We start from the raw sequence: 25,223 nt of genomic DNA on the forward strand, positions 1-25,223 counted from the left end.
GATACAACCTTTTCCGGCTCACGAAACACATTAATGTTAAACAAAAGTAGATACCAATGATGGATGTATCTTAACCATAATACCCGTGAGGAATGATCCAGACCTATACAGTCAAGGATAATATCCTGAGTGAATCGGGTCTCCGGCTTAGCCCAAATAGATCGCCACAATAAGAGTGGCCGAACTGCTGCTAAGTCGGAGATGTACTCGATCCCAACTTCGTCATGGATCAACTGTATGGAGGCAGAAGGGGGAACACATAATAGCCTCCTTAAGAACTTATTTTCCTCCTTCTGCAAAAGAATACCCTCACAGTGACCCCACACCCCTGCCCCATACAGAGCAGAGGAAACACAGCATACATTATATATGTTCGTCATATCATAGATACTTCGTGAGCCAAGTTTAGAGGCAAAACGAAAAATGCTACTAGTGGACCGTAACATTTTTATTTTTACGGCATCAAATTCCGCATGCCAGGACCCACTGTTACTATATGTTATTCCCAAATAACAAAAGGATTTAACAGAGGTCAGCTTTTCCTTATCTAGAAAGAAAGTATGTTTTACCTGCTTGGCTGCCTGACCACATGACATTACGTATGTCTTAGTTTTATTCACACGAAGCTGCCTAGCTTGTATAAACTGCATGAAATTATCAATAAGGCGCTGTAGGCCCAACTGTGTTCGAGATAAAAGAACAGCGTCATCCGCATAAAGTAACAGCGGAACAGGTTTACCACCAATCAGGGGGGCATCTGCTAAAATGTTGGTCAAGGATCGGTCTACACCGTTAATAAAAAGGGAAAATAAAAGCGGGGCTAAAACACAACCCTGACGAATGCCCCGAGACACTTTAAAAAACGGGGTACATTCGCCAAGGGTACCATAGCGGACTTTACATGAAAGTTTTTCGTATAGTCTGGCTAAAAAATACACTATTTCCCTTGGTGCCCCTGCTTCGAGCAGAACCTCCCAAAGAATACTATGGTTAACCAAATCAAAAGCGCTGCTCAAATCAGCAAAACATAAAAAGAGGTTGCCACTTTTGGCCACAGTATATTTACTGATTAAAAGGTCCAGATTTACGCATTGGTCCAGTGTACCCAGACCTTTGCGGAAACCGTATTGGACTTTAGTTAAGATGTTAAAATCAGTTGCCCAGTCTTCTAGCCTCTTCAGTAAAATCCTGCTCATCACCTTTACAGAGGCATCCAGTAATGAAATTGGGCGATAATTAGAGGCCTCTGACTTATCGCCCTTCTTATGTAAAGGGATGATGATCGATTGACCCCAGGTAGAAGGGAATTCATTTTCAGCCGCACAATTAAAAATCCTTGTCAAAATGGGAGCCCATAACGCTGTTTCATCTTTATATAAATCCAGCGGAACCCCATCGGGGCCAGGTGCCTTGCCTCCTTTACTTAAAGAAATTGCTTCCTGACATTCTTCCAATGTTATAGCCAACGAAAGGGGCAACCATGGGTTTATATCTGGTGGTGGTAACTCAGAAGTTGGCCCTTCAGGGTTAAATATTTTGGAAAAATGATTAACCCAGTCGCTACATGCCACATATGAGGTCAGTTCTGGGACATTTTCTCTACTGAGAAACGAACTATTAATCGTTTCCCAATAGAGTTTACTGTTTTTAGTCTCAGCAGCCTCCCTCAGCTTGTCCCACGCCTCAGACTGTAATACCCTTTTCCTTTTATTGATGGCTAATTTATAACTAGCCCTGAGGTGTTGTATCACAGTCTTAACACGTGGTTTGGTGCCTAGCGCATTCTTTAGGTTACGGAGGGCGACGATACATGTCTTATCAAACCACCCCTGCTTTTGACCACTGTTAGCTGACGGGGTCTTAGTGAAGATACCCTCTATAATGATGTTCAAAGATACAAAACATTCTATTAAACAGCCAGAATCACTGTCATCATCCAAACAATAACTAATTTGATTCTTGCATTGGGTGACAACCTCCTTCTGCTTAACTTTGGAATTTACACCGGTCCATTTAACCCTAAGGCCCTTTGGTCTAGTAGGCACTATATCGGTTGTACATTTACCACCTGAAACTGTTGAGGTGCCATGCCCCAAGAGGGTAACACGTAGGCTATTATGGTCACTGAGACTTTCTTCATTCACATATAAATCAGTGTAGTCTCCACTGCTAGACAACAAGATATGATCAATAAATGAACATGCATCTCTACCCGTGAATGTAGGGCATGTTATTGCCCGGTTGTTAACATTGCAGTTTAACAGGGTCATATCTAGCATAGCTAGCATATTATTTAAGGTGGAACCATAGCTGCAGTGTTGGAAATGAGGGGAATCCTCCTTCCCCCCCTGATCTCTCCAATGGCTATTTAATACTACATCAAAGCCACAGATATTCCCGTTAGATAGATGGCAAGGCTGCAAATTAAAATCCCCAGCCCATACCACCTCAGCCTTTCTTTTCGAGATATCTAAAGCTTTAATGATTTCCTTTTCTAAAGGCAGTAAAATATCCCCCCTGGTGGCGTCAAAAATGTTGTTATAGAAATTAACAATAACTAAGTCAATGTTCTTTCTGCATTCCACCCTTATAACTTGGCTGTGTGTCCCCACAGTTGTACTATATTTGACCGTACAATCACACAGCTTAGTTGACACTAACAATAAAAGGCCTCCCTTAGCCCTGCCCGAGCTAGATTTGGTTGCTCTGAGACAAAAAGATGCATACCCTTCAATATTAATAGGGTCTGGACACCAAGTTTCCTGTAGTAAAATTAAATCAAAACCCTCGCCCAAAAAGCTGGTCCAAAAGGGTGTACCCAATTTACTAGTAAGACCAGCAATATTCCAGGAAATAAGAGAGATTCCTGCTGGTTTCCCAGCATTACCAGCAACAGGTAACTCCTGCTGGTTTACTGGTGATAATAAAGCAGGACCCTCTTCCTGAAAGATGGTAACCGGACTTAGTCTGGGGCTAGCAGTAGTTGTACATATATCCAGGCTACCCTGATTGCCTATGTGCTGGGAAGGTCTTAATGATGACAATTCAATAGGTTCGTGGGGTACGACTAGGGGCTTGGCAGAGGAAGAAGAAGAATACTCCATCTCAGAATTAGGGTTGTTTAGATCCAATACTTCTAATGAGCTGAGTCAGTCTACCTCATCTAGCACGGCATATCTATTTGGGTGGGCGAATTGTGAGGACATGGGGTCTTGAGAGTGGGGCGGGTCCTGCCACGTTTGTTGCCAAGAATATTTATCCAATTGAGGTGGCTGAAAAGATTGCGGCCATTGATAAACTGACTGAGGTAAAGGTGGCGGAAAATGAAAAGGGTGTTGCCAGTGGGCTTTTGCTTGATGCATAGGAAAGAGTGGGGCAATTGGGGGCTGCTGCTGTAAATTAACATGATGTGGAAAAAAAGGGGGCGGATAAGGTGGTTGCAACCAAGATTTAGCAGGTTGCTGTGGAAAATATCCAGGTCCACTGTTGCTTTGAAAATTGGGACAAGGAGTGTTAGGTCGTACGGGCTTTGATAGAAAATAAGACAGGGGAAGTGGATTAATTTGGGTCGCAGGACCACTATTGGGTGCATTACACACGTAGCTTGCTGCCCCTACATCCCTAAAATTAACAGTTATTACATCCCCTACTATTGATTTCTTGCTTCTGCCCACCCAATCCCCTCTACGCACGGTAAGAATTTCACCGTTCACGTTATTAGGTAGGGGTTTATGTAAATGGAGCCATTGAGCACATTTGTTTCTAAGCTCGATAAATGATTCTTTTACTCCCTCCTTCAATGGGGGAACCGCCGTCAACACGACTACAAAAGGGGAAACCTCTGGTGGTAGGTTTATGGACCTAAAACGTGTCTGCTTTGGTTTGGGCCCTTCAGGTTTGTTTATAATGGGAGGTGCAGAAGTTGAGTTAGGTTTCCCTGCTACTTCTTTAGCTTGGATAGTGGGAGTAGCAGTATTATCAACAACAGAATGTTGGGTCGCCTGGACAGGAGTATTCCCCTTTGTAATCTGAGCAGATATTAATTGAGCGGGAATATTCCCTGTTTGCGGCTTAGGGAGTATAACTGGGTTCCCATGGACTGCAGTACCTTGAGCCTTATTTAATACACCATTGGGGGCCTGAGTGCTCATTGGACATTCAGGAGTTAATTCTATGGTCCCTTGTGACTGAACAGACACTTGTACCTGCTTTTTTTGTGGCCATTTGGAGTGTATTAGAGAAGTAAGCCTATCCACTTTAGAAATTAAAGGCTTAATTTGTGCTGCTAAAGTGGCTTCTAGGTCTAGTTTTAAGTCTATTACCATGTTTTGCACCCAGCACGGGATGCCTGATGTCAATTGTGGGGTAGGGGAGATCAAATTATGATTCCTAACTGGGGCTTTTGCTTTACTTTTGCCCTTCAATATGGCCTTAGGAGCCCTCCCCCGTAAAGCAGTGGGTACAGAAACTGTTTCCGCATCCTCATGCCCACTCAGACTCGGCTCCACTTTGTCAGGTGACTGACAGATTTCGAGATCTGGTGTAACCTCCAGATCTTCAAAAGACGGGTCCGAGTCTGATGGGACAACCGATAGATCTACAGTATTCGGTACAGTCGAAACATGATTAGTGGGCAAAGTTATAGGTAATGAACAATTATTCACATTCTGCAGAACAGGAGATTTGGCCTTTGCCAAAGGGCCCAGGGATGAACGCCTAGCGTTAGCGAGGTCCATAGAGACTCTTTTTTCCAATATAACAATACTTTGGTCGATAGTCTCATGTACACGTGAAATAAAGAGATCAATAGGACCAGTCACCTGAGCTACCGCCGTAGCTTTCTTCGCGCAACTTCGAGTTCTGTTGCGTATGGTCGTCATCTTGGGTATTGGTTACAGGGGTGAAGACACAAGAGTTCTGGGCCAGGGCCGTCCTCTGCCGTCCTTGAACGGCCTTAAACGGCCCGCTCTTTGCCCGGTCTTCGCCCCGGTCGTCGCCCCGCGCGCGTCCCGCGTGCGCGTTACCCCCACCAATTATAAGGACTAGGCAGGAGGAGGGGGCGGGAAGAGGACCAGCTGCGGCCGATCTCCGCCGCTCGGAACGCTGGTCCTCGCAGTCCCGCCTCTACCCTGTCAGCTGGCTGTGTGGGTCCACAGGGCGCGTTGGTGCACAAAGCACGAGCAGTGGCTTCAAAGGGATATTTCCCCACAAGTGAGACTCGCCTGCGAGCGGCACCCGCGGAGCGGGGGCCGCGAGGCGTTGCAGAAGGATCAGGCAGCAATTAGGGACAGCGCTTCCTTTAGCGAGGGCTCACAGGGCAAGACTCACTCCCCAGAGGTTTTGAAGAGAGGAGGAGGGGGCGGGAAGAGGACCAGCTGCGGCCGATCTCCGCCGCTCGGAACGCTGGTCCTCGCAGTCCCGCCTCTACCCTGTCAGCTGGCTGTGTGGGTCCACAGGGCGCGTTGGTGCACAAAGCACGAGCAGTGGCTTCAAAGGGATATTTCCCCACAAGTGAGACTCGCCTGCGAGCGGCACCCGCGGAGCGGGGGCCGCGAGGCGTTGCAGAAGGATCAGGCAGCAATTAGGGACAGCGCTTCCTTTAGCGAGGGCTCACAGGGCAAGACTCACTCCCCAGAGGTTTTGAAGAGAGGAGGAGGGGGCGGGAATAGGACCAGCTGCGGCCGATCTCCGCCGCTCGGAACGCTGGTCCTCGCAGTCCCGCCTCTACCCTGTCAGCTGGCTGTGTGGGTCCACAGGGCGCGTTGGTGCACAAAGCACGAGCAGTGGCTTCAAAGGGATATTTCCCCACAAGTGAGACTCGCCTGCGAGCGGCACCCGCGGAGCGGGGGCCGCGAGGCGTTGCAGAAGGATCAGGCAGCAATTAGGGACAGCGCTTCCTTTAGCGAGGGCTCACAGGGCAAGACTCACTCCCCAGAGGTTTTGAAGAGAGGAGGAGGGGGCGGGAAGAGGACCAGCTGCGGCCGATCTCCGCCGCTCGGAACGCTGGTCCTCGCAGTCCCGCCTCTACCCTGTCAGCTGGCTGTGTGGGTCCACAGGGCGCGTTGGTGCACAAAGCACGAGCAGTGGCTTCAAAGGGATATTTCCCCACAAGTGAGACTCGCCTGCGAGCGGCTCCCGCGGAGCGGGGGCCGCGAGGCGTTGCAGAAGGATCAGGCAGCAATTAGGGACAGCGCTTCCTTTAGCGAGGGCCATTCATGTGTTCTCCAGTCTGAGGCGCCGTGACCCTTGCCGCACACGCAAGTCTGATTGCTTGGGTCATTCATGTCTTCTCCAGTCTGAGGCGCCTTGACCCATGTCGCACACGCAAGTCTGAGGGCTTGGGTCATTCATGTGTTCTCCAGTCTGAGGTGCCGTGACCCTTGCCGCACACGCAAGTCTGAGGGCTTGGGTCCTTCAAGTGTTCTCCAGTCTGAGGCGCCGTGACCCTTGCCGCACACGCAAGTCTGAGGGCTTGGGTCATTCACATGTTCTTCAGTCTGAGGCGACGTGACCCTTGCCGCACACGCAAGTCTGAGGGCTTGGGTCATTCATGTCTTCTCCAGTCTGAGGCGCCGTGACCCTTGCCGCACACGCAAGTCTGAGGGCTTGGGTCATTCATGTCTTCTCCAGTCTGAGGCTCCTTGACCCTTGCCGCACACGCAAGTCTGAGGGCTTGGGTCATTCATGTGTTCTTCAGTCTAAGGCGCCGTCACCCTTGCCGCACATGCAAGTCTGAGGGCTTGGGTCCTTCATGTGTTCTTCAGTCTGAGGCGCCGTGACCCTTGCCGCACACGCAAGTGAGGGCTTGGGTCATTCATGTGTTCTCCAGTCTGAGGCGCTGTGACTCTTGCCGCACACGCAAGTCTGAGTGCTTGGGTCATTCATGTGTTCTCCAGTCTGAGGCGCCGTGACCCTTGCCGCACACGCAAGTCTGAGGGCTTGGGTCATTCATGTCTTCTCCAGTCTGAGGCGCCTTGACCTTTGTCGCACACGCAAGTCTGAGGGCTTGGGTCATTCATGTGTTCTCCAGTCTGAGGCGCCGTGACCCGCGCCGCACACGCAAGTCTGAGGGCTTGGGTCATTCATGTCTTCTCCAGTCTGAGGCACCGTGACCCGCGTCGCACACGCAAGTCTGAGGGCTTGGGTCATTCATGTCTTCTCCAGTCTGAGGCGCCGTGACCCGCGCCGCACACGCAAGTCTGAGGGTTTGGGTCATTCATGTCTTCTCCAGTCTGAGGCGCCGTGACCCTTGCCGCACACGCAAGTCTGAGGGCTTGGGTCCTTCATTTGTTCTCCAGTGTGAGGCGCCGTGACCCTTGCCGCACACGCAAGTCTGAGGGCTTGGGTTCTTCATGTGTTTTCCAGTCTGAGGCGCCGTGACCCTTGCCGCACATGAAAGTCTGAGGGCTTGGGTCCTTCATGTGTTCTCCAGTCTGAGGCGCTGTGACCCTTGCCACACACGCAAGTCTGAGGGCTTGGGTCATTCATGTCTTCTCCAGTCTGAGGCGACGTGACCCTTGCCGCACACGCAAGTCTGAGGGCTTGGGTCATTCATGTCTTCTCCAGTCTGAGGCGCCGTGACCCTTGCCGCACACGCAAGTCTGAGGGATTGGGTCATTCACGTCTTCTCCAGTCTGAGGCGCCATGACCCTTGCCGCACACGCAAGTCTGAGGGCTTGGGTCATTCACGGCTTCTCCAGTCTGAGGTGCCGTGACCCTTGCCGCACACGCAAGTCTCAGGGCTTTGGTCATTCATGTCTTCTCCAGTCTGAGGCTCCGTGACCCTTGCCGCACACGCAAGTCTGAGGGCTTGGGTCATTCATGTGTTCTCTAGTCTGAGGCGCCGTGACCCGCGCCGCACACACAAGTCTGCGGGCTTGGGTTATTCATGTGTTCTCCAGTCTGAGGCGCCGTGACCCTTGCCGCACACGCAAGTCTGAGGGCTTAGGTCATTCATGTGTTCTCCAGTCTGAGGCGCCGTGACCCGCGCCGCACATGCAAGTCTGAGGGCTTGGGTCCTTCATGTCTTCTCCAGTCTGAGGCTCCGTGACCCTTGCCACACACGCAAGTCTGAGGGCTTGGGTCATTCATGTGTTCTCCAGTCTGAGGCGCTGTGACCCTTGCCGCACACACAAGTCTGAGGGCTTGGGTCATTCATGTGTTCTCCAGTCTGAGGCGCCGTGACCCTTGCCGCACACGCAAGTCTGAGGGCTTGGGTCATTCATGTCTTCTCCAGTCTGAGGCGCCTTGACCCTTGTCGCACACGCAAGTCTGAGGGCTTGGGTCCTTCACGTCTTCTCCAGTCTGAGGCGCCGTGACCCTTGCCGCACATGCAAGTCTGACGGCTTGGGTCCTTCACGTCTTTTCCAGTCAGAGGCGCCGTGACCCTTGCCGCACACGCAAGTCTGAGGGCTTGGGTCATTCACGTGTTCTCCAGTCCGAGGCGCCGTGACCCTTGCTGCACACGCAAGTCTGAGGGCTTGGGTCATTCATGTCTTCTCCAGTCCGAGGCGCCGTGACCCGCGCCGCACACGCAAGTCTGAGGGCTTGGGTCATTCATGTCTTCTCCAGTCCGAGGCGCCGTGACTCTTGCCGCACACGCAAGTCTGAGGGCTTGGGTCATTCATGTGTTCTCCAGTCTGAGGCACCGTGACCCGCGCCGCACACACAAGTCTGAGGGCTTGGGTCATTCACGTCTTCTCCAGTCTGAGGCACCGTGACCCTTGCTGCACACGCAAGTCTGAGGGCTTGGGTCCTTCATGTGTTCTCCAGTCTGAGGCGCTGTGACCCTTGCCTCACACGCAAGTCTGAGGGCTTGGCTCATTCATGTCTTCTCCAGTCTGAGGCGCCGTGACCCTTGCCGCACACGCAAGTCTGAGGGCTTGGGTCATTCATGTCTTCTCCAGTCTGAGGCGCTGTGACCCTTGCCGCACACGCAAGTCTGAGGGCTTGGGTCATTCATGTCTTCTCCAGTCTGAGGCGCCTTGACCCTTGCCGCACACGCAAGTCTGAGGGCTTGGGTCATTCATGTGTTCTCCAGTCTGAGGCGCCGTGACCCGCGCTGCACACGCAAGTCTGAGGGCTTGGGTCATTCATGTGTTCTCCAGTCTGAGGCGCCGTGACCCTTGCCACACACGCAAGTCTGAGGGCTTGGGTCATTCATTTGTTCTCCAGTCTGAGGCGCCGTGACCCTTGCCGCACACGCAAGTCTGAGGGCTTGGGTCATTCATGTCTTCTCCAGTCCGAGGCGCCGTGACTCTTGCCGCACACGCAAGTCTGAGGGCATGGGTCATTCATGTGTTCTCCAGTCTGAGGCACCGTGACACGCACCGCACACGCAAGTCTGAGGGCCTGGGTCATTCATGTGTTTTCCAGTCTGAGGCGCTGTGACCCTTGCCGCACACGCAAGTCTGAGGGCTTGGGTCCTTCATGTGTTCTCCAGTCTGAGGAGCCGTGACCCTTGCCACACGCGCAAGTCTGAGGGCTTGGGTCATTCATGTGTTCTCCAGTCTGAGGCGCCGTGACCCTTGCCGCACACGCAAGTCTGAGGGCTTGGGTCATTCATGTCTTCTCCAGTCTGAGGCGCCTTGACCCTTGTCGCACACGCAAGTCTGAGGGCTTGGGTCCTTCACGTCTTCTCCAGTCTGAGGCGCCGTGACCCTTGCCGCACATGCAAGTCTGACGGCTTGGGTCCTTCACGTCTTCTCCAGTCAGATGCGCCGTGACCCTTGCCGCACACGCAAGTCTGAGGGCTTGGGTCATTCACGTGTTCTCCAGTCTGAGGCGCCGTGACCCTTGCTGCACACGCAAGTCTGAGGGCTTGGGTCATTCATGTCTTCTCCAGTCCGAGGCGCCGTGACCCGCGCCGCACACGCAAGTCTGAGGGCTTGGGTCATTCATGTCTTCTCCAGTCCGAGGCGCCGTGACTCTTGCCGCACACGCAAGTCTGAGGGCTTGGGTCATTCATGTGTTCTCCAGTCTGAGGCACCGTGACCCGCGCCGCACACACAAGTCTGAGGGCTTGGGTCATTCACGTCTTCTCCAGTCTGAGGCACCGTGACCCTTGCTGCACACGCAAGTCTGAGGGCTTGGGTCCTTCATGTGTTCTCCAGTCTGAGGCGCTGTGACCCTTGCCTCACACGCAAGTCTGAGGGCTTGGCTCATTCATGTCTTCTCCAGTCTGAGGCGCCGTGACCCTTGCCGCACACGCAAGTCTGAGGGCTTGGGTCATTCATGTCTTCTCCAGTCTGAGGCGCTGTGACCCTTGCCGCACACGCAAGTCTGAGGGCTTGGGTCATTCATGTCTTCTCCAGTCTGAGGCGCCTTGACCCTTGCCGCACATGCAAGTCTGAGGGCTTGGGTCATTCATGTGTTCTCCAGTCTGAGGCGCCGTGACCCGCGCCGCACACGCAAGTCTGAGGGCTTGGGTCATTCATGTGTTCTCCAGTCTGAGGCGCCGTGACCCTTGCCACACACGCAAGTCTGAGGGCTTGGGTCATTCATTTGTTCTCCAGTCTGAGGCGCCGTGACCCTTGCCGCACACGCAAGTCTGAGGGCTTGGGTCATTCATGTCTTCTCCAGTCCGAGGCGCCGTGACTCTTGCCGCACACGCAAGTCTGAGGGCATGGGTCATTCATGTGTTCTCCAGTCTGAGGCACCGTGACACGCACCGCACACGCAAGTCTGAGGGCCTGGGTCATTCATGTGTTTTCCAGTCTGAGGCGCTGTGACCCTTGCCGCACACGCAAGTCTGAGGGCTTGGGTCCTTCATGTGTTCTCCAGTCTGAGGAGCCGTGACCCTTGCCACACGCGCAAGTCTGAGGGCTTGGGTCTTTCATGTGTTCTCCAGTCTGAGGCGCTGTGACCCTTGCCGCACACGCAAGTCTGAGGGCTTGGGTCATTCATGTGTTCTCCAGTCTGAGGCGCCGTGACCCTTGCCGCACACGCAAGTCTGATTGCTTGGGTCATTCATGTCTTCTCCAGTCTGAGGCGCCTTGACCCATGTCGCATACGCAAGTCTGAGGGCTTGGGTCATTCATGTGTTCTCCAGTCTGAGGCGCCGTGACCCTTGCCGCACACGCAAGTCTGAGGGCTTGGGTCCTTCAAGTGTTCTCCAGTCTGAGGCGCCGTGACCCTTGCCGCACATGCAAGTCTGAGGGCTTGGGTCATTCACGTGTTCTCCAGTCTGAGGCGATGTGACCCTTGCCACACATGCAAGTCTGAGGGCTTGGGTCATTCATGTCTTATCCAGTCTGAGGCGCCGTGACCCTTGCCGCACACGCAAGTCTGAGGGCTTGGGTCATTCATGTCTTCTCCAGTCTGAAGCGCCGTGACCCGCGCCGCACACGCAATTCTGAGGGCTTGGGTCATTCATGTCTTCTCCAGTTTGAGGCATCGTGACCTTGCCGCACATGCAAGTCTGAGGGCTTGGGTCATTCATGTGTTCTCCAGTCTGAGGCGCCGTGACCCGCACCGCACACGCAAGTCTGAGGGCTTGGGTCATTCATATGTTCTCCAGTCTGAGGCGCCGTGACCCCGCCGCACACGCAATTCTGAGGGCTTGGGTCATTCATGTCTTCTCCAGTCTGAGGCATCGTAACCCTTGCCGCACACGCAAGTCTGAGGGCTTGGGTCATTCATATGTTCTCCAGTCTGAGGCGCCGTGACCCCGCCGCACACACAAGTCTGAGGGCTTGGGTCCTTCATTTGTTCTCCAGTGTGAGGCGCCGTGACCCTTGCCGCACACGCAAGTCTGAGGGCTTGGGTTCTTCATGTGTTTTCCAGTCTGAGGCGCCGTGACCCTTGCCGCACATGAAAGTCTGAGGGCTTGGGTCCTTCATGTGTTCTCCAGTCTGAGGCGCTGTGACCCTTGCCACACACGCAAGTCTGAGGGCTTGGGTCATTCATGTCTTCTCCAGTCTGAGGCGACGTGACCCTTGCCGCACACGCAAGTCTGAGGGCTTGGGTCATTCATGTCTTCTCCAGTCTGAGGCGCCGTGACCCTTGCCGCACACGCAAGTCTGAGGGATTGGGTCATTCACGTCTTCTCCAGTCTGAGGCGCCGTGACCCTTGCCGCACACGCAAGTCTGAGGGCTTAGGTCATTCATGTGTTCTCCAGTCTGAGGCGCCGTGACCCGCGCCGCACATGCAAGTCTGAGGGCTTGGGTCCTTCATGTCTTCTCCAGTCTGAGGCTCCGTGACCCTTGCCACACACGCAAGTCTGAGGGCTTGGGTCATTCATGTGTTCTCCAGTCTGAGGCGCTGTGACCCTTGCCGCACACGCAAGTCTGAGGGCTTGGGTCATTCATGTGTTCTCCAGTCTGAGGCGCCGTGACCCTTGCCGCACACGCAAGTCTGAGGGCTTGGGTCATTCATGTCTTCTCCAGTCTGAGGCGCCTTGACCCTTGTCGCACACGCAAGTCTGAGGGCTTGGGTCCTTCACGTCTTCTCCAGTCTGAGGCGCCGTGACCCTTGCCGCACATGCAAGTCTGACGGCTTGGGTCCTTCACGTCTTCTCCAGTCAGAGGCGCCGTGACCCTTGCCGCACACGCAAGTCTGAGGGCTTGGGTCATTCACGTGTTCTCCAGTCCGAGGCGCCGTGACCCTTGCTGCACACGCAAGTCTGAGGGCTTGGGTCATTCATGTCTTCTCCAGTCCGAGGCGCCGTGACCCGCGCCGCACACGCAAGTCTGAGGGCTTGGGTCATTCATGTCTTCTCCAGTCCGAGGCGCCGTGACTCTTGCCGCACACGCAAGTCTGAGGGCTTGGGTCATTCATGTGTTCTCCAGTCTGAGGCACCGTGACCCGCGCCGCACACACAAGTCTGAGGGCTTGGGTCATTCACGTCTTCTCCAGTCTGAGGCACCGTGACCCTTGCTGCACACGCAAGTCTGAGGGCTTGGGTCCTTCATGTGTTCTCCAGTCTGAGGCGCTGTGACCCTTGCCTCACACGCAAGTCTGAGGGCTTGGCTCATTCATGTCTTCTCCAGTCTGAGGCGCCGTGACCCTTGCCGCACACGCAAGTCTGAGGGCTTGGGTCATTCATGTCTTCTCCAGTCTGAGGCGCTGTGACCCTTGCCGCACACGCAAGTCTGAGGGCTTGGGTCATTCATGTCTTCTCCAGTCTGAGGCGCCTTGACCCTTGCCGCACACGCAAGTCTGAGGGCTTGGGTCATTCATGTGTTCTCCAGTCTGAGGCGCTGTGACCCGCGCCGCACACGCAAGTCTGAGGGCTTGGGTCATTCATGTGTTCTCCAGTCTGAGGCGCCGTGACCCTTGCCACACACGCAAGTCTGAGGGCTTGGGTCATTCATGTCTTCTTCAGTCTGAGGAGCCGTGACCCTTGCCGCACACGCAAGTCTGAGGGCTTGGGTCATTCATGTCTTCTCCAGTCTGAGGCGCCTTGACCCTTGCCGCACACGCAAGTCTGAGGGCTTGGGTCATTCATGTGTTCTCCAGTCTGAGGCGCCGTGACCCTTGCCACACACGCAAGTCTGAGGGCTTGGGTCATTCATTTGTTCTCCAGTCTGAGGCGCCGTGACCCTTGCCGCACACGCAAGTCTGAGGGCTTGGGTCATTCATGTCTTCTCCAGTCCGAGGCGCCGTGACTCTTGCCGCACACGCAAGTCTGAGGGCATGGGTCATTCATGTGTTCTCCAGTCTGAGGCACCGTGACACGCACCGCACACGCAAGTCTGAGGGCCTGGGTCATTCATGTGTTTTCCAGTCTGAGGCGCTGTGACCCTTGCCGCACACGCAAGTCTGAGGGCTTGGGTCATTCATGTGTTCTCCAGTCTGAGGCGCCGTGACCCTTGCCGCACACGCAAGTCTGATTGCTTGGGTCATTCATGTCTTCTCCAGTCTGAGGCGCCTTGACCCATGTCGCACACGCAAGTCTGAGGGCTTGGGTCATTCATGTGTTCTCCAGTCTGAGGTGCCGTGACCCTTGCCGCACACGCAAGTCTGAGGGCTTGGGTCCTTCAAGTGTTCTCCAGTCTGAGGCGACGTGACCCTTGCCGCACACGCAAGTCTGAGGGCTTGGGTCATTCACGTGTTCTTCAGTCTGAGGCGACGTGACCCTTGCCGCACACGCAAGTCTGAGGGCTTGGGTCATTCATGTCTTCTCCAGTCTGAGGCGCCGTGACCCTTGCCGCACACGCAAGTCTGAGGGCTTGGGTCATTCATGTCTTCTCCAGTCTGAGGCTCCTTGACCCTTGCCGCACACGCAAGTCTGAGGGCTTGGGTCATTCATGTGTTCTTCAGTCTAAGGCGCCGTCACCCTTGCCGCACATGCAAGTCTGAGGGCTTGGGTCCTTCATGTGTTCTTCAGTCTGAGGCGCCGTGACCCTTGCCGCACACGCAAGTGAGGGCTTGGGTCATTCATGTGTTCTCCAGTCTGAGGCGCTGTGACTCTTGCCGCACACGCAAGTCTGAGTGCTTGGGTCATTCATGTGTTCTCCAGTCTGAGGCGCCGTGACCCTTGCCGCACATGCAAGTCTGAGGGCTTGGGTCATTCATGTCTTCTCCAGTCTGAGGCGCCTTGACCTTTGTCGCACACGCAAGTCTGAGGGCTTGGGTCATTCATGTGTTCTCCAGTCTGAGGCGCCGTGACCCGCGCCGCACACGCAAGTCTGAGGGCTTGGGTCATTCATGTCTTCTCCAGTCTGAGGCACCGTGACCCGCGTCGCACACGCAAGTCTGAGGGCTTGTGTCATTCATGTCTTCTCCAGTCTGAGGCGCCGTGACCCGCGCCGCACACGCAAGTCTGAGGGTTTGGGTCATTCATGTCTTCTCCAGTCTGAGGCGCCGTGACCCTTGCCGCACACGCAAGTCTGAGGGCTTGGGTCCTTCATTTGTTCTCCAGTGTGAGGCGCCGTGACCCTTGCCGCACACGCAAGTCTGAGGGCTTGGGTTCTTCATGTGTTTTCCAGTCTGAGGCGCCGTGACCCTTGCCGCACATGAAAGTCTGAGGGCTTGGGTCCTTCATGTGTTCTCCAGTCTGAGGCGCTGTGACCCTTGCCACACACGCAAGTCTGAGGGCTTGGGTCATTCATGTCTTCTCCAGTCTGAGGCGACGTGACCCTTGCCGCACACGCAAGTCTGAGGGCTTGGGTCATTCATGTCTTCTCCAGTCTGAGGCGCCGTGACCCTTGCCGCACACGCAAGTCTGAGGGATTGGGTCATTCACGTCTTCTCCAGTCTGAGGCGCCATGACCCTTGCCGCACACGCAAGTCTGAGGGCTTGGGTCATTCACGGCTTCTCCAGTCTGAGGTGCCGTGACCCTTGCCGCACACGCAAGTCTCAGGGCTTTGGTCATTCATGTCTTCTCCAGTCTGAGGCTCCGTGACCCTTGCCGCACACGCAAGTCTGAGGGCTTGGGTCATTCATGTGTTCTCTAGTCTGAGGCGCCGTGACCCGCGCCGCACACACAAGTCTGCGGGCTTGGATTATTCATGTGTTCTCCAGTCTGAGGCGCCGTGACCCTTGCCGCACACGCAAGTCTGAGGGCTTAGGTCATTCATGTGTTCTCCAGTCTGAGGCGCCGTGACCCGCGCCGCACATGCAAGTCTGAGGGCTTGGGTCCTTCATGTCTTCTCCAGTCTGAGGCTCCGTGACCCTTGCCACACACGCAAGTCTGAGGGCTTGGGTCATTCATGTGTTCTCCAGTCTGAGGCGCTGTGACCCTTGCCGCACACGCAAGTCTGAGGGCTTGGGTCATTCATGTGTTCTCCAGTCTGAGGCGCCGTGACCCTTGCCGCACACGCAAGTCTGAGGGCTTGGGTCATTCATGTCTTCTCCAGTCTGAGGCGCCTTGACCCTTGTCGCACACGCAAGTCTGAGGGCTTGGGTCCTTCACGTCTTCTCCAGTCTGAGGCGCCGTGACCCTTGCCGCACATGCAAGTCTGACGGCTTGGGTCCTTCACGTCTTTTCCAGTCAGAGGCGCCGTGACCCTTGCCGCACACGCAAGTCTGAGGGCTTGGGTCATTCACGTGTTCTCCAGTCCGAGGCGCCGTGACCCTTGCTGCACACGCAAGTCTGAGGGCTTGGGTCATTCATGTCTTCTCCAGTCCGAGGCGCCGTGACCCGCGCCGCACACGCAAGTCTGAGGGCTTGGGTCATTCATGTCTTCTCCAGTCCGAGGCGCCGTGACTCTTGCCGCACACGCAAGTCTGAGGGCTTGGGTCATTCATGTGTTCTCCAGTCTGAGGCACCGTGACCTGCGCCGCACACACAAGTCTGAGGGCTTGGGTCATTCACGTCTTCTCCAGTCTGAGGCACCGTGACCCTTGCTGCACACGCAAGTCTGAGGGCTTGGGTCCTTCATGTGTTCTCCAGTCTGAGGCGCTGTGACCTTTGCCTCACACGCAAGTCTGAGGGCTTGGCTCATTCATGTCTTCTCCAGTCTGAGGCGCCGTGACCCTTGCCGCACACGCAAATCTGAGGGCTTGGGTCATTCATGTCTTCTCCAGTCTGAGGCGCTGTGACCCTTGCCGCACACGCAAGTCTGAGGGCTTGGGTCATTCATGTCTTCTCCAGTCTGAGGCGCCTTGACCCTTGCCGCACACGCAAGTCTGAGGGCTTGGGTCATTCATGTGTTCTCCAGTCTGAGGCGCCGTGACCCGCGCCGCACACGCAAGTCTGAGGGCTTGGGTCATTCATGTGTTCTCCAGTCTGAGGCGCCGTGACCCTTGCCACACACGCAAGTCTGAGGGCTTGGGTCATTCATTTGTTCTCCAGTCTGAGGCGCCGTGACCCTTGCCGCACACGCAAGTCTGAGGGCTTGGGTCATTCATGTCTTCTCCAGTCCGAGGCGCCGTGACTCTTGCCGCACACGCAAGTCTGAGGGCATGGGTCATTCATGTGTTCTCCAGTCTGAGGCACCGTGACACGCACCGCACACGCAAGTCTGAGGGCCTGGGTCATTCATGTGTTTTCCAGTCTGAGGCGCTGTGACCCTTGCCGCACACGCAAGTCTGAGGGCTTGGGTCCTTCATGTGTTCTCCAGTCTGAGGAGCCGTGACCCTTGCCACACGCGCAAGTCTGAGGGCTTGGGTCATTCATGTGTTCTCCAGTCTGAGGCGCCGTGACCCTTGCCGCACACGCAAGTCTGAGGGCTTGGGTCATTCATGTCTTCTCCAGTCTGAGGCGCCTTGACCCTTGTCGCACACGCAAGTCTGAGGGCTTGGGTCCTTCACGTCTTCTCCAGTCTGAGGTGCCGTGACCCTTGCCGCACATGCAAGTCTGACGGCTTGGGTCCTTCACGTCTTCTCCAGTCAGATGCGCCGTGACCCTTGCCGCACACGCAAGTCTGAGGGCTTGGGTCATTCACGTGTTCTCCAGTCTGAGGCGCCGTGACCCTTGCTGCACACGCAAGTCTGAGGGCTTTGGTCATTCATGTCTTCTCCAGTCCGAGGCGCCGTGACCCGCGCCGCACACGCAAGTCTGAGGGCTTGGGTCATTCATGTCTTCTCCAGTCCGAGGCGCCGTGACTCTTGCCGCACACGCAAGTCTGAGGGCTTGGGTCATTCATGTGTTCTCCAGTCTGAGGCACTGTGACCCGCGCCGCACACACAAGTCTGAGGGCTTGGGTCATTCACGTCTTCTCCAGTCTGAGGCACCGTGACCCTTGCTGCACACGCAAGTCTGAGGGCTTGGGTCCTTCATGTGTTCTCCAGTCTGAGGCGCTGTGACCCTTGCCTCACACGCAAGTCTGAGGGCTTGGCTCATTCATGTCTTCTCCAGTCTGAGGCGCCGTGACCCTTGCCGCACACGCAAGTCTGAGGGCTTGGGTCATTCATGTCTTCTCCAGTCTGAGGCGCTGTGACCCTTGCCGCACACGCAAGTCTGAGGGCTTGGGTCATTCATGTCTTCTCCAGTCTGAGGCGCCTTGACCCTTGCCGCACACGCAAGTCTGAGGGCTTGGGTCATTCATGTGTTCTCCAGTCTGAGGCGCCGTGACCCGCGCCGCACACGCAAGTCTGAGGGCTTGGGTCATTCATGTGTTCTCCAGTCTGAGGCGCCGTGACCCTTGCCACACACGCAAGTCTGAGGGCTTGGGTCATTCATTTGTTCTCCAGTCTGAGGCGCCGTGACCCTTGCCGCACACGCAAGTCTGAGGGCTTGGGTCATTCATGTCTTCTCCAGTCTGAGGCGCCGTGACCCTTGCCGCACACGCAAGTCTGAGGGCTTGGGTCATTCATGTCTTCTCCAGTCTGAGGCGCCTTGACCCTTGTCGCACACGCAAGTCTGAGGGCTTGGGTCCTTCACGTCTTCTCCAGTCTGAGGCGCCGTGACCCTTGCCGCACATGCAAGTCTGACGGCTTGGGTCCTTCACGTCTTTTCCAGTCAGAGGCGCCGTGACCCTTGCCGCACACGCAAGTCTGAGGGCTTGGGTCATTCACGTGTTCTCCAGTCCGAGGCGCCGTGACCCTTGCTGCACACGCAAGTCTGAGGGCTTGGGTCATTCATGTCTTCTCCAGTCCGAGGCGCCGTGACCCGCGCCGCACACGCAAGTCTGAGGGCTTGGGTCATTCATGTCTTCTCCAGTCCGAGGCGCCGTGACTCTTGCCGCACACGCAAGTCTGAGGGCTTGGGTCATTCATGTGTTCTCCAGTCTGAGGCACCGTGACCCGCGCCGCACACACAAGTCTGAGGGCTTGGGTCATTCACGTCTTCTCCAGTCTGAGGCACCGTGACCCTTGCTGCACACGCAAGTCTGAGGGCTTGGGTCCTTCATGTGTTCTCCAGTCTGAGGCGCTGTGACCCTTGCCTCACACGCAAGTCTGAGGGCTTGGCTCATTCATGTCTTCTCCAGTCTGAGGCGCCGTGACCCTTGCCGCACACGCAAGTCTGAGGGCTTGGGTCATTCATGTCTTCTCCAGTCTGAGGCGCTGTGACCCTTGCCGCACACGCAAGTCTGAGGGCTTGGGTCATTCATGTCTTCTCCAGTCTGAGGCGCCTTGACCCTTGCCGCACACGCAAGTCTGAGGGCTTGGGTCATTCATGTGTTCTCCAGTCTGAGGCGCCGTGACCCGCGCCGCACACGCAAGTCTGAGGGCTTGGGTCATTCATGTGTTCTCCAGTCTGAGGCGCCGTGACCCTTGCCACACACGCAAGTCTGAGGGCTTGGGTCATTCATTTGTTCTCCAGTCTGAGGCGCCGTGACCCTTGCCGCACACGCAAGTCTGAGGGCTTGGGTCATTCATGTCTTCTCCAGTCCGAGGCGCCGTGACTCTTGCCGCACACGCAAGTCTGAGGGCATGGGTCATTCATGTGTTCTCCAGTCTGAGGCACCGTGACACGCACCGCACACGCAAGTCTGAGGGCCTGGGTCATTCATGTGTTTTCCAGTCTGAGGCGCTGTGACCCTTGCCGCACACGCAAGTCTGAGGGCTTGGGTCCTTCATGTGTTCTCCAGTCTGAGGAGCCGTGACCCTTGCCACACGCGCAAGTCTGAGGGCTTGGGTCATTCATGTGTTCTCCAGTCTGAGGCGCCGTGACCCTTGCCGCACACGCAAGTCTGAGGGCTTGGGTCATTCATGTCTTCTCCAGTCTGAGGCGCCTTGACCCTTGTCGCACACGCAAGTCTGAGGGCTTGGGTCCTTCACGTCTTCTCCAGTCTGAGGCGCCGTGACCCTTGCCGCACATGCAAGTCTGACGGCTTGGGTCCTTCACGTCTTCTCCAGTCAGATGCGCCGTGACCCTTGTCGCACACGCAAGTCTGAGGGCTTGGGTCATTCACGTGTTCTCCAGTCTGAGGCGCCGTGACCCTTGCTGCACACGCAAGTCTGAGGGCTTGGGTCATTCATGTCTTCTCCAGTCCGAGGCGCCGTGACCCGCGCCGCACACGCAAGTCTGAGGGCTTGGGTCATTCATGTCTTCTCCAGTCCGAGGCGCCGTGACTCTTGCCGCACACGCAAGTCTGAGGGCTTGGGTCATTCATGTGTTCTCCAGTCTGAGGCACCGTGACCCGTGCCGCACACACAAGTCTGAGGGCTTGGGTCATTCACGTCTTCTCCAGTCTGAGGCACCGTGACCCTTGCTGCACACGCAAGTCTGAGGGCTTGGGTCCTTCATGTGTTCTCCAGTCTGAGGCGCTGTGACCCTTGCCTCACACGCAAGTCTGAGGGCTTGGCTCATTCATGTCTTCTCCAGTCTGAGGCGCCGTGACCCTTGCCGCACACGCAAGTCTGAGGGCTTGGGTCATTCATGTCTTCTCCAGTCTGAGGCGCTGTGACCCTTGCCGCACACGCAAGTCTGAGGGCTTGGGTCATTCATGTCTTCTCCAGTCTGAGGCGCCTTGACCCTTGCCGCACACGCAAGTCTGAGGGCTTGGGTCATTCATGTGTTCTCCAGTCTGAGGCGCCGTGACCCGCGCCGCACATGCAAGTCTGAGGGCTTGGGTCATTCATGTGTTCTCCAGTCTGAGGCGCCGTGACCCTTGCCACACACGCAAGTCTGAGGGCTTGGGTCATTCATTTGTTCTCCAGTCTGAGGCGCCATGACCCTTGCCGCACACGCAAGTCTGAGGGCTTGGGTCATTCATGTCTTCTCCAGTCCGAGGCGCCGTGACTCTTGCCGCACACGCAAGTCTGAAGGCATGGGTCATTCATGTGTTCTCCAGTCTGAGGCACCGTGACACGCACCGCACACGCAAGTCTGAGGGCCTGGGTCATTCATGTGTTTTCCAGTCTGAGGCGCTGTGACCCTTGCCGCACACGCAAGTCTGAGGGCTTGGGTCCTTCATGTGTTCTCCAGTCTGAGGAGCCGTGACCCTTGCCACACGCGCAAGTCTGAGGGCTTGGGTCTTTCATGTGTTCTCCAGTCTGAGGCGCTGTGACCCTTGCCGCACACGCAAGTCTGAGGGCTTGGGTCATTCATGTGTTCTCCAGTCTGAGGCGCCGTGACCCTTGCCGCACACGCAAGTCTGATTGCTTGGGTCATTCATGTCTTCTCCAGTCTGAGGCGCCTTGACCCATGTCGCACACGCAAGTCTGAGGGCTTGGGTCATTCATGTGTTCTCCAGTCTGAGGCGCCGTGACCCTTGCCGCACACGCAAGTCTGAGGGCTTGGGTCCTTCAAGTGTTCTCCAGTCTGAGGCGCCGTGACCCTTGCCGCACATGCAAGTCTGAGGGCTTGGGTCATTCACGTGTTCTCCAGTCTGAGGCGATGTGACCCTTGCCACACATGCAAGTCTGAGGGCTTGGGTCATTCATGTCTTATCCAGTCTGAGGCGCCGTGACCCTTGCCGCACACGCAAGTCTGAGGGCTTGGGTCATTCATGTCTTCTCCAGTCTGAAGCGCCGTGACCCGCGCCGCACACGCAATTCTGAGGGCTTGGGTCATTCATGTCTTCTCCAGTTTGAGGCATCGTGACCTTGCCGCACATGCAAGTCTGAGGGCTTGGGTCATTCATGTGTTCTCCAGTCTGAGGCGCCGTGACCCGCACCGCACACACAAGTCTGAGGGCTTGGGTCATTAATATGTTCTCCAGTCTGAGGCGCCGTGACCCCGCCGCACACGCAATTCTGAGGGCTTGGGTCATTCATGTCTTCTCCAGTCTGAGGCATCGTAACCCTTGCCGCACACGCAAGTCTGAGGGCTTGGGTCATTCATATGTTCTCCAGTCTGAGGCGCCGTGACCCCGCCGCACACACAAGTCTGAGGGCTTGGGTCCTTCATTTGTTCTCCAGTGTGAGGCGCCGTGACCCTTGCCGCACATGAAAGTCTGAGGGCTTGGGTCCTTCATGTGTTCTCCAGTCTGAGGCGCTGTGACCCTTGCCACACACGCAAGTCTGAGGGCTTGGGTCATTCATGTCTTCTCCAGTCTGAGGCGACGTGACCCTTGCCGCACACGCAAGTCTGAGGGCTTGGGTCATTCATGTCTTCTCCAGTCTGAGGCGCCGTGACCCTTGCCGCACACGCAAGTCTGAGGGATTGGGTCATTCACGTCTTCTCCAGTCTGAGGCGCCGTGACCCTTGCCGCACACGCAAGTCTGAGGGCTTAGGTCATTCATGTGTTCTCCAGTCTGAGGCGCCGTGACCCGCGCCGCACATGCAAGTCTGAGGGCTTGGGTCCTTCATGTCTTCTCCAGTCTGAGGCTCCGTGACCCTTGCCACACACGCAAGTCTGAGGGCTTGGGTCATTCATGTGTTCTCCAGTCTGAGGCGCTGTGACCCTTGCCGCACACGCAAGTCTGAGGGCTTGGGTCATTCATGTGTTCTCCAGTCTGAGGCGCCGTGACCCTTGCCGCACACGCAAGTCTGAGGGCTTGGGTCATTCATGTCTTCTCCAGTCTGAGGCGCCTTGACCCTTGTCGCACACGCAAGTCTGAGGGCTTGGGTCCTTCACGTCTTCTCCAGTCTGAGGCGCCGTGACCCTTGCCGCACATGCAAGTCTGACGGCTTGGGTCCTTCACGTCTTCTCCAGTCAGAGGCGCCGTGACCCTTGCCGCACACGCAAGTCTGAGGGCTTGGGTCATTCACGTGTTCTCCAGTCCGAGGCGCCGTGACCCTTGCTGCACACGCAAGTCTGAGGGCTTGGGTCATTCATGTCTTCTCCAGTCCGAGGCGCCGTGACCCGCGCCGCACACGCAAGTCTGAGGGCTTGGGTCATTCATGTCTTCTCCAGTCCGAGGCGCCGTGACTCTTGCCGCACACGCAAGTCTGAGGGCTTGGGTCATTCATGTGTTCTCCAGTCTGAGGCACCGTGACCCGCGCCGCACACACAAGTCTGAGGGCTTGGGTCATTCACGTCTTCTCCAGTCTGAGGCACCGTGACCCTTGCTGCACACGCAAGTCTGAGGGCTTGGGTCCTTCATGTGTTCTCCAGTCTGAGGCGCTGTGACCCTTGCCTCACACGCAAGTCTGAGGGCTTGGCTCATTCATGTCTTCTCCAGTCTGAGGCGCCGTGACCCTTGCCGCACACGCAAGTCTGAGGGCTTGGGTCATTCATGTCTTCTCCAGTCTGAGGCGCTGTGACCCTTGCCGCACACGCAAGTCTGAGGGCTTGGGTCATTCATGTCTTCTCCAGTCTGAGGCGCCTTGACCCTTGCCGCACACGCAAGTCTGAGGGCTTGGGTCATTCATGTGTTCTCCAGTCTGAGGCGCCGTGACCCGCGCCGCACACGCAAGTCTGAGGGCTTGGGTCATTCATGTGTTCTCCAGTCTGAGGCGCCGTGACCCTTGCCACACACGCAAGTCTGAGGGCTTGGGTCATTCATGTGTTCTCCAGTCTGAGGCGCCGTGACCCGCGCCGCACACGCAAGTCTGAGGGCTTGGGTCATTCATGTGTTCTCCAGTCTGAGGCGCCGTGACCCTTGCCACACACGCAAGTCTGAGGGCTTGGGTCATTCATTTGTTCTCCAGTCTGAGGCGCCGTGACCCTTGCCGCACACGCAAGTCTGAGGGCTTGGGTCATTCATGTCTTCTCCAGTCCGAGGCGCCGTGACTCTTGCCGCACACGCAAGTCTGAGGGCATGGGTCATTCATGTGTTCTCCAGTCTGAGGCACCGTGACACGCACCGCACACGCAAGTCTGAGGGCCTGGGTCATTCATGTGTTTTCCAGTCTGAGGCGCTGTGACCCTTGCCGCACACGCAAGTCTGAGGGCTTGGGTCCTTCATGTGTTCTCCAGTCTGAGGAGCCGTGACCCTTGCCACACGCGCAAGTCTGAGGGCTTGGGTCTTTCATGTGTTCTCCAGTCTGAGGCGCTGTGACCCTTGCCGCACACGCAAGTCTGAGGGCTTGGGTCATTCATGTGTTCTCCAGTCTGAGGCGCCGTGACCCTTGCCGCACACGCAAGTCTGATTGCTTGGGTCATTCATGTCTTCTCCAGTCTGAGGCGCCTTGACCCATGTCGCACACGCAAGTCTGAGGGCTTGGGTCATTCATGTGTTCTCCAGTCTGAGGCGCCGTGACCCTTGCCGCACACGCAAGTCTGAGGGCTTGGGTCCTTCAAGTGTTCTCCAGTCTGAGGCGCCGTGACCCTTGCCGCACATGCAAGTCTGAGGGCTTGGGTCATTCACGTGTTCTCCAGTCTGAGGCGATGTGACCCTTGCCACACATGCAAGTCTGAGGGCTTGGGTCATTCATGTCTTATCCAGTCTGAGGCGCCGTGACCCTTGCCGCACACGCAAGTCTGAGGGCTTGGGTCATTCATGTCTTCTCCAGTCTGAAGCGCCGTGACCCGCGCCGCACACGCAATTCTGAGGGCTTGGGTCATTCATGTCTTCTCCAGTTTGAGGCATCGTGACCTTGCCGCACATGCAAGTCTGAGGGCTTGGGTCATTCATGTGTTCTCCAGTCTGAGGCGCCGTGACCCGCACCGCACACGCAAGTCTGAGGGCTTGGGTCATTCATATGTTCTCCAGTCTGAGGCGCCGTGACCCCGCCGCACACGCAATTCTGAGGGCTTGGGTCATTCATGTCTTCTCCAGTCTGAGGCATCGTAACCCTTGCCGCACACGCAAGTCTGAGGGCTTGGGTCATTCATATGTTCTCCAGTCTGAGGCGCCGTGACCCCGCCGCACACACAAGTCTGAGGGCTTGGGTCCTTCATTTGTTCTCCAGTGTGAGGCGCCGTGACCCTTGCCGCACACGCAAGTCTGAGGGCTTGGGTTCTTCATGTGTTTTCCAGTCTGAGGCGCCGTGACCCTTGCCGCACATGAAAGTCTGAGGGCTTGGGTCCTTCATGTGTTCTCCAGTCTGAGGCGCTGTGACCCTTGCCACACACGCAAGTCTGAGGGCTTGGGTCATTCATGTCTTCTCCAGTCTGAGGCGACGTGACCCTTGCCGCACACGCAAGTCTGAGGGCTTGGGTCATTCATGTCTTCTCCAGTCTGAGGCGCCGTGACCCTTGCCGCACACGCAAGTCTGAGGGATTGGGTCATTCACGTCTTCTCCAGTCTGAGGCGCCGTGACCCTTGCCGCACACGCAAGTCTGAGGGCTTAGGTCATTCATGTGTTCTCCAGTCTGAGGCGCCGTGACCCGCGCCGCACATGCAAGTCTGAGGGCTTGGGTCCTTCATGTCTTCTCCAGTCTGAGGCTCCGTGACCCTTGCCACACACGCAAGTCTGAGGGCTTGGGTCATTCATGTGTTCTCCAGTCTGAGGCGCTGTGACCCTTGCCGCACACGCAAGTCTGAGGGCTTGGGTCATTCATGTGTTCTCCAGTCTGAGGCGCCGTGACCCTTGCCGCACACGCAAGTCTGAGGGCTTGG

This window comes from Lissotriton helveticus, chromosome 12 (genome assembly GCF_964261635.1).
Source record: "Lissotriton helveticus chromosome 12, aLisHel1.1, whole genome shotgun sequence".
Classification (NCBI taxonomy): Eukaryota; Metazoa; Chordata; class Amphibia; order Caudata; family Salamandridae; genus Lissotriton; species Lissotriton helveticus.